General features: G+C 30.6%; 1 long non-coding RNA gene across 1 annotated transcript; it reads left to right on the top strand.

The window, feature by feature from the left end:
* The first annotated feature begins 650 nt into the window (after positions 1 to 650).
* On the top strand, positions 651 to 7,456 carry LOC127734964 (uncharacterized). The gene is made up of 2 exons (XR_007997894.1): positions 651 to 774; positions 7,326 to 7,456. It is a non-coding gene; the product is annotated as an uncharacterized LOC127734964 (long non-coding RNA).
* Positions 7,457 to 10,823: the final 3,367 nt, after the last annotated feature.

Genomic DNA, 10,823 nt, shown 5'->3' with positions numbered 1-10,823 from the left:
AACCTGCAAAGTTTCTACTTGACGATTGCGGGAAAAGAAAAGTTAACTCTTACATGTACCGGAAGTGTGATTTCGGCGTGACTTTTTACCCCAATATACCCCAACATACCCCAATATACCTAAATAAAAAAAACAGTTTAAACATAATTTGGAAGTTTAAAAAAAAAGTCGCACCCGTATGATTACCCTAGCTATGTCCCAGACAAAAACCATGAAAACTTTAATTATAACAAGTGGAAATTTTTAACTATAGATAATCTAACCAAAGTCATATCAAATGAGTTTTATCCATTTTGAAATAATATATGTTTTATAATTTCTTGTCACACGGATGTGTTCAGTGTATTATACAGTATATACATGTACTCTCTTTCGGTAGTAGCTAAGGGTGTTAAAAATCACATATACCTTTTCTTGCTCTCTCTTTCTTTTACCACTGGACGTTAAGCAACCAACAATCAATCAATCAATCAATCTCTCCTTTTACCATTGTACCATTATTTTATTTAATAAACATTTATAAATAAATTAACAAGGTAAATTATTTCTAAAATAAACGCATATATATTTTTGATGTGGTGACCCTGCAAATAGGGTTAATATCCAATAGAAGAAGATTAAAAGCTTATACATGCCTAGGTTGGGAACAAACACCCTATATATGGTGATAATACCTGTATAGAGTGATTATCCTTATATAGAGGGACATATTTGTTTAGAATGGATTAAAAGCAGGAAGATTTTATTTTCTAGTATTATTGGGTAAAATCTAAGGTATCAATTATTGCACTTTACTAAAAATTGTGACGCCCATGAGTTTTCTGCTCAAGTGACAGAACTTGCAATCTATTGTGTACCATCTGAACACCTGATCAACAACAATAGGGACAGTTGACCTTTTAGTTTTATTTTAAATCTAACAATAGAAATCTGTTCATTGAGGCATAACTGAGTGGAACTGGAATTTACCTGATCATGGTCACAGTGAGCGAATTTCAATTATTCCTTAACTCTATATGGTCATAATAATGAATGGGAAAAATTGACATTAATAATTAATAATGATTATGGACTAAGTTTGAAAATAGATCAAAATAATACAGTGACACAAAACTCCCATTGAAAAGAAAATAAGTTTGAGTTTCCCTCCTCATGGAAATATTAAAAGCATTCCAAACAACATTATCAATTAACTTATTAAATTACATTAATTATTTAAATAAAAAAATAATAAAAAAAAATAAGAATATGCAGTAATTGATAACCAAATGAGACAACACAAATGTCATCATAAGCCCATTCTGTAATTGAGTAAGCTTGGGATAGGCATCATGTACAAAAAGTGACAGTGTTAAACATGCTTGTGAATGCTCAACCCTCCCCTAACATGGAGCAGTGGTGTAACAGCACAACATATGAACAAAATATATAAATCAGTTGAAAAAGGATTGACTCAACAGATCGACACATTTTAACAACAACAACAAAAAAAAAAAAAACTAACAAAAGATTATAGAACCGAGCCATTAATCACCACATACAAAAAAATATGTAATGATTTGGATCAAGAAATAGTGGCATACTTCTTTTTTTTTTTGGGTGATGATGGAAGATGAGGTTATAACCCGTCTTTTTTAATTTTATGATTGTTGTACTCTCTTTATTGTGATAAACACCAGTAAGATTTCTTGTTGTTTATCTGATACATTGTAAAGAAATAAAAAAAAATAATCATTTTAATAATTTGATAACAAAAAGGCAACAATATATAATATAGATCAATATCAACAGTTGAAATGTCAAATACAAAAGGTACTATTTAATGATTATTAAAAGTACATGCACACATGCAATATATACTTTTAAATCACAATTAACATGAACTTGTATAAACAAAATAAAGTTTTAGACTTCTATGTCATTTGGTCTCTGGTAGGGAGTTGTCTCATTGGCAATTATACCACATCTTATTTTTATAAGTATTACTAACATGAATTTGAAGCTGTTGCTTCTTATTGTCATATACCTGTATATGTATGAAATATTGTCCACTGGACATAAAGCATATACTCAATCAATCAATGACAATCAGTTAATAGATGGTGTTAAAATTAGAAATTAAAGTTTATTAGAAAATAACTTGTACAAACACTTCCTGAAAATGGTCAAAGATGTTAGATGCTTTTCCTATATTACATATTGGCATGGCTAGGAATGTGGTTGTTACTTGGTCAGTGAAGTAGCGAAACAGAATGGCATGAGACTTGTCACAGTTGTGGTTGTTGCTCTCATCAATGGCTATGGAAAACAGTTTAGACTGCAGGTCTCAGACAACCTCTTGATGAAGAGTAGGTGCAAGTGACTTCTTGATGATTTGTGTAGTCTTTGTACGGCTGCATGCAAACTTTGTAGCTATCTTGCTGTCTGTAAACAAGGCTTTACACAGCTTTGTGAAGCAGTCTGCAAGTAGAAAGGAGATGTTGTGCTGTGCTATGAAGTTGGACCACATGACCTCAGCTTTGATAATACCTGAAAAATTAAAAAAAATTAAAAAAAATAAATCTACAGCGTTTTATGAATACATTTTAGCCTTCTAATAAACAACCATTGGTTAACAATCAAGTCATTAATGAAGGCCGTGTTAGGAATTTTACCTTTATGACTTAATCAGATTAACTAAGAAAACAATGCAATAAGTTGTATCAACACGTATAATTTAATTATCATGCAATTAAGAATTCAATAGTGGTTTACTAACAGATTAAATAATTAAAATACTGTAAATTCAGAAATTATTGCGTGCATTTATTATTGCGATTTTGTCATTTTGGACTAAAATGCGATTTTATTTTTTGCAATATTGAGAAAAATCCTGTTTAATTCATATAAAAATTTCAAAATGCGAGTTTAAACTATTGCGATTATAACCCTGTCGCATTTTTCGCAATAATAAAAACATTGCAATAATTTCTGAATTTACAGTATTTACTCAATTTTAGATGATTATTAAATGATCATAATCAAAATATTGTACATATATTATCACTTTAAATATGACTAAAGATATTATTTATCAACAGTTAATAATTGACATTTCACAAATTAAACTGATGAAAACTTGTAAATGTTTACATTATAACAAATAAAATCATATCATTAGAATCAAGACCAAAAGACAATTTGTCAACGTATATTTGTTCCGCTTAACAGAAGTTCCACTGGAAACTTTGTTATAAACAATGTCATAATATCTGTTCCTGTTGGAACAAATGTTCTAGACCATTTATTCCGTTAGGAACATTTACTGTAATATTTATTCCAGTGGAAATAATATTCTAGAATATTGTTTCCATTTGGAATTTATATTATGAAGGAACTTCTATTCCTCGACAAATTAACTATTTATATTTAATTTATTAAAAGAGAAAAAAGACTAAAACAGTTGTGCCATAGTTCTATAAAAATAGTTAATGATATATTCAAAATTTTACCTTCATCATTTGGTCGAACGAAGAAGTTAGTGACAGGCTTGCAATTGGTGGTGTTCTGTGTACTACTAGCATAATTAATTCATGCAAAGTTATCAAATTTTTCACAATTTTAGCATTTGTGCTAATTTTCAGACAGTTTTTGTCTAAAATGGAAGTGGCCGCACTTGTGTTCAGTCTTAATATTTAAATGTTGTATTTGATGATTAAACATATTAAACATATATAAAGGTGGAGACTGAACACGAATGCGGCCACTTACATTTTAGACAAAAACTGTCTGAAAAGTGACGTTTTATGGCATATCTGACAGATTTTTCATATCTAAGCTTGAATTTGAGTGTCTTTAATGACCAAATCAGTTTAAATCGTTTACTTAAACTAACTGAAACGACTGAAGTAGACACTCATGTGTTTAAAAAATGTCAAACATCTTTCATCAAATGTACTTCAAATTTTAGGCAAAAATTAGTCCTTACCGAACCTTCTCCTTTCTTGAAAAATCCTCAAAATTATAATATTTCTTAAATCTAGACAAAATAGTACCCACAAATATCAATTAAACTGCAGTACATGAGATATCTACAATAGTTTAGATCACTAAAATTTGATAATTTAGATTTGTTCTTAACAATGGAGCAATAAGTACTTTCTATTCACTATTTTTATCATTTTCACTGAGCCTATGGGCCAAGTGAGTTATAAATATTACTTTTGTTATCAGTCTTCTTCTGTTTTAAAGTTTTGAAAGATCTTCTCCTTTGAAACGACTAAACCAATTTCAAACAAAATTGGGATGAATAATCATTAAGGACTAACTTATATAAAGTTTGTGTTTTGTATTCTGGCGTCATTCAACAAACATTGGTGATATGGCTACAAAAAGAAAATGCTGATAAATTGCATTAATTGTCCTATATCTTGAAAACAGTTTTATTAATTTATATTGTAATCGACCATGTATAATCCCTTTTGGTACATAATCTGCACACCTTTGTTTGCCACAGGAATTCAGGAAAAAACTTTTTGTCACTTGTTGAAAACATGTAGTAAAACTCTGTATTTTCAAGTCATGTGTGATTGTTTGCAGTAGTTACATTTGTTCCTGTTTTTCATGATCAAGTAGAAGTTGATATAACATAAGTGTTAAAATAAGCCAAAATTGTAAAAAAAAGAACAACTGGAAAAGTTGTCTTTGTCATTAACGGAGATAGGAAAAGAATTTGTAAATCACAAACAAATAAGTTGAGAGTGTGATGAAATGCCATACTTAATAGATATTAATTTGACCTGTTGATACTATTTGTAATGCTTTTTTGTTATTTAATTTTTACTTATTCAGGGTTATATCTCGTCTATATACCAGCTTTGATAAGTGTTTGGTATGACTATAAATTTTCACTCCTTCGTACTTTGAACAACAAAATTATTTATTTTGTAAAAAATATTTCAGTTCTGCATTTAAACTGTATATCTTACAACAAAATTATTTTCATTTCCCTTTGTATATAATTGTATTTGGCGGCTTTTTGTTCAAGGTTGTTGTTATTTTTTTTTTAAATTGTTTAACATCTCACAGCGGTATACTACTGCTGCCTTTATTTATTCACCCCTTATTTTATTGATTTTGTATTTACATTGTATCATAGATCAAATTTATTCGTTCAGTGTATGTTCAATTGTGTTAATATGTCTTTTGATTCAGTTGAGCCATTTCAATTGATATTTTATAGTGTGTCTTTCTATGTTGTGATGTTACACTATTGTTTCAGATAAGGGTGAAGGTTGGTACCTATGAAAACATTTAAACCCGCTGCATTTGTTTGCGCCTGTCCTAAGTCAGGAATCTGATGTTCAGTAGTTGTCGTTTGTTGATGTGGTTCATAAGTGTTTCTTGTTTCTCGTTTTTTATATAGATTAGACTGTTGGTTTTTCCGTTTGAATGGTTTTACACTAGTCATTTTTGGGGCCTTTTATAGCTTGCTGTTCGGTGTGAGCCAAGGCTCTGTGTTGAAGACCGTACTTTGACCTATAATGGTTTACTTTTACAAATTGTGACTTGGATGGAGAGTTGTCTCATTGGCACTTATACCACATCTTCTTATATCTAATTACAAGAAATACGACTTTGAAAGTAAAACAGTGCAGTTTTAGTAAGATACATTCAATTTTTTCATCACATTTATATGTGAAGAACCTTTAGCTAAAACAAAACACATGCAGTTGTATGAAACACCAAATCAGAACAAATGACTGTTAATGTTTTGTTGTTTATACATCGCTATGCAATGCTATGAAAAGAAATTTGTAATTATTCATTTGATTTTGATATTTATCAGTAAAAATTGGATATATCACAAGATTTTTTTATTAATTTTTCTAGTTTTTACCTATTATCTCAAAAACAATATTAGACGGGTAGAAACTTTAAACAGTAAAAAAAATCTGCAATGCAAGATATATTTTGACAGATGAGTGATTTAGTCTCTTAGAAGCCCCTTGATTTTAATTCTTGTTATAAATTTTATTCTTACTTATTGGCATACCTGTCAACCTATGAAAATGATAATGCAGGTCATGACCTGCATTGAAGAAGAAAATCTCAGGTCATAACGCGTACAAACTTTTTATGCCCCTGCCATAGCGGAGGGGGCATTAAGTTTAACCCTTGTCCGTCTGTACGTCCGTACGTCTGTATGTCCCAAAATTGGTTTCCGTTCTCTAACTTAAGTTTGCCTCAACCAAATGTTATCAAACTTTACACAATGCTTATTACCACAAAACACAGATCAAGTTTGAATTTTGGTAGCGTCACTTTAACGTTGTAGAGTTATGCCCCTTTATAAATAGTAAAATTGCAAAATTTTTCATTCTGTTCTCTAACTTAAGTTTGCCTCAATCAAATATTATGATACTTATACACAATGCTTATTACCACAATCCACAGATCAAGTTTGAATTTTGGTGGTGTCACTTTTACTGTTCTAGAGTTATGCCCCTTTACAAATGGAAAAATTGCTAAATTTTTCATTTTTTTTCTAAAAATATCAATGATGTCATTGTTCAAGTAATTTTTAAAATTGGAGTTATCTTCCTTTGTCCATGATTATAGTTGAATCAACTACAATCAATGCTTTATATAATGCAATGTTTAATTTTGCCTTCCACTGATAAAACACAGATCAAGTTGAATTTGGGTAGTGTTACTTTAACAATTATTGAGTTATGCCCCTTTATAAATCGAAAAATTGCAAAATTTTTAGTTTCCATTCTGTAACTTAAGTTTGCCCCAACCAAACATGAAACCTATACACAATACTTATTACCACAAAACTAAGATCAAGTACAAATTTGGGTAGTGTCACTTTTATTGTTCTTGAGTTATGTCCCTTTATAATGTTGTATGCAAGCGGGGGCATCATCTGTGTCCATGGGGACACATTCTCCATTTATTTTTATGTATTTCCACATGTACAAGATGTAGCATGGTGAAATCATTATGAATATAAGTGCACATGACAACAGATAATTACTTTTTAAAAGAGTCATTTATCCTAAGAAATGTAGGTCAAGGTGTGAATTGATGGCTGCTTAACTTCCAGCAGCAAATACTAGGGTATTACATGCTAATTCAGATGCTAACACCATTCTTTGCTCTTACTGCTCAATGCTGCAAGTTGGCAAAGAAGCAGCATCAACCAATTTTATATACATATGTACTTACAAAGTATTATTTAAGTTAGATTTGTTGTAGATTTAAAAATCTCCTTGTTTATGCTATCAGAACCATAGCAATCAATGTTCAGTTGGTCAAGACCAATTTTATTTTTTTTTCAGGCATTTTGAATCCACTTGATAGTCCCCACCACATGAGAGCAGACGACAATTGCCAGTTCGGAGAGAGTGTAGTGTTAGATAAACCTGTGAAGACTGGCAAGGGATCTTTTGCTAATGTTGGTCTTCTAAAGGTAAATCTATTACATATATTATATATTTAAACAGTATGTAAAGAATGGGTCAGAATGAAACTACATGTCATAAAAAATGCTTGGATACAAATTCTGAAACCTTCCTTATATTATCTATGAAACTGAGGATAATATGAATCCAGAAGTCTCAACTATCATTTTCAAGTTTTAAGTTTTCAGTGTTATCAATATTAAATTACATAATTGCCAAAATTGCCATATTTGTTGTTTGAAACTAGTAATATTCAAACAAACATGATATATTGTACTTTTTGTTTCAAAGCAGCAGCTGCATAATTAGAACAATACAGTATTTAAAAACTACAGAAAACTAAAACACTGCCTCAAATGAAAAACATATATCTAATTGATGTTTACCAGTACAAAACATGACTAGATCAATCAGATACACAATTCTGGTTTTATCTAGTGCAAATTTGAGCTGTCTCCCCTTGATTGTTTTTACATAAACTCCTCTCGAGTCGAACTTCAGTTGAGTTGAAATATTATAACTCTTGCGGTTTTAAGATAACTCCAGTCAACTGTATTTGAGAATTTCATATGTTTATTTCACTTTTTTGTAAATCTACATGTCATAAAAAATGCTTGGATACAATGCACAAATTCTGAAACTTTCCTTATATTATAAATGAAACTGATGATAATATGAATCCAAAAGTCTCAACTATCATTTTCAAGTTTTAAGTTTTCGGTGTTATCAATATTAAATTACATAATTGTCAAAATTGCCATATTTGTTGTATAGTTGCAACAACTACAGCAAGATTAGGTTTAAATAATTTGGTTCCAAGATAACACTAATGTTGAGCTTCACAAAAAAGCCTAGAATTGTATGAATCACACAACAGACAAGTAATGTTGATCATACAAACTGTGTTTATATGTTTACAGAAAGAAGTACAGATAGATAAACATTTACAACCAGGAATAAGAGTTACAGTCAAATTATCTGACCAAGATCCAGGTAAAATTTATTCCATATTCTAGTTGTTCAATTTCCTTATTAATTCCAAAATATCAACTGCTATCATGTACAACCATCTTTACGACCTACTTTGAGGTTTTATTATAATTTGCAAAGTTCATCACAATTAAGTCCATGAAACAGAACATCTTCTTTTAAATTGAGGATAAGAAATGTTAACTGTTACATAAAATGTAATTTCCAGACAGTTTGCACATAGCAACATACGTGTAATAATCATTTTATTTTAAAAAGTGATTCATGAGTTTTACATTTGCACCATACAGTTTTTCTATTACAATTTGCAGATTTGACATTTCAGGTCAACATTTCTTAACTTGTTAAAATGAATAATTATTCCCTTGAACTAATGCAGTCAATGATAACAAAGTATTGTTTTATTTATAGAGAAAAAGAAATGGAAAGGCATAATTGTATCACCATCTACACCACAGAAAGAAGCTGATTTGTACTGGGGATATAATGTCAGATTAGCCAGTAGTGTAGGTGCCGTGTTAACTGAGTGTCCATATAAATCTGGTTATGATCTGGCCATTGGTACTTCAGAAAAGGGATCACATATAGATACATTTACAACATTGGAAAATCTATTTAACTATATTTAAGATGTGTCTTTAAGTAGAAGTATAATTTCTAATTCTTCAGTACAAACTATGGTAATTTGGTATCAGCTATTTTCATCCTCACTGTGCTGTCTAATTATCGGCAATTTTTACATTTCCCTTTGATCTTACTGCCATATATTTTCAAGATCATGGACAGGACTTGATACTCGAAAATATTAGGCAATGCCAAAATGTATAAGTACAGCAACGTCACATGTTCGTGTCCATCCGCTTCAATTTATCAATGAAATGCACACGACTTCATTCATACAACCCAACAGCTATCCAAACATTTTGTATGCGAAAAAAGTAGTTTTACTTATTATTTCATTTTACTTCATATTCTCAAGCAAAAAAAAATACGGTTAAGAGAAATTGCTGATAAAAAGAATAATGGCATTTTTTTTTTTGCTACCGACTTCATCAACTTGTCCTAACGAGCTCGCTTGATATTCTTGCTGATGAAGTCATTATTAAAAACAAAAATGCCATTATTCTATATATAGAAAGTCATTCTATTCAATGACCTAGACAAAAAAGCAAAGATCCAATGTAGATGTGCTACTGGTTATAACATTGAATGCTAAAATATATGTTAACGAAATTTGTTATACTTTACGTTAAAATGCCAGATTTTGATTGGCTAATATGAGGGAGATTATTATACCCCGGCTTTATAAAAGTGGGGTTATACCCACGCTTTAAAAAAAGTGGGAGTATACTGTTTTGCCTCTGTCTGTCTGTCCATTCATCTGTCTGTCCATCCATCGTCAGTCCGTCAGTCTGTCCATCCTTCCCATGAAAATTTTTCGTCGCACATTTTTCAGGAACTACAATACAAGGATTTCTGAAATTTGGTTTCAGGGTTTATATAAGTCAGCTATACCGTGTGATGTGTTTTCAGATTCATCACTCAACAACTTCCTGTTTACTAAACACTTGTATCATTTTACACATGATAGCGAAGTTGAAAATTTTCGGCACATTTTTCTCAGGAACTACTATACAAGGATTTCTGAAATTTGGTTTCAGGTTTATACAAGTCGGCTATACAGTGTGATGTGTTTTCAGATTCATCACTCAACAACTTCCTGTTTACTGAAATATTTGGGCAGGGGTATCATCAGTGAGCAGTAGCTTGCAGTTTAACTTGTTTACTCTATTTCAATTTTTGAATATTATCCTCCCATTCAGACAAATCAAAATTGATAATATAAAGGACAATGAATAGAATTTACATCAATAATTTTAAAGAAAATGCTCAATTGCTATATTTTGGCCTCCGAGCTTTTTCATAGACTGTCAAAATAAAAGATACAAGGTCCCAGTTCGAGTCCAGGTTGAGACATGCGATTTTGCAAGTAGAATCATGCTCTCCGGTTACACATGTCTTCTGTTTAGATTATAGATATTTAACCACATCAATTTTATGTGTATTAAACTGGTCACATGACAACTAAACAATCTCTCCAAGGACTTTTGTAAAGAAGATGTCTTATTTCTAAGATGTTTGGTTATGTTAAGAGTTTGATCACCATATTGCCATTTAGATATATTGTATTTTAGCAAGAGTTTCTGTCGTTTATGTCTTTTGGTATGATAACTCTCATGTTTCCTTTCAAAATTTTGTCATTATATGCAGCTCATCATATCAAATTACATTTGTTTATTTTTGTTTTTTTTTTCATTTTTATCAATCTAAGATATGGAGCAGATTGTTCAGTTTTTATCAATCTAAGAGGAACATGGAGCAGAT

The sequence above is a fragment of the Mytilus californianus genome, unplaced genomic scaffold, assembly GCF_021869535.1.
Source record: "Mytilus californianus isolate M0D057914Y unplaced genomic scaffold, xbMytCali1.0.p SCAF_3, whole genome shotgun sequence".
NCBI classification, from domain to species: Eukaryota; Metazoa; Mollusca; class Bivalvia; order Mytilida; family Mytilidae; genus Mytilus; species Mytilus californianus.
This window is presented reverse-complemented; position numbering and strand designations above follow the sequence as displayed.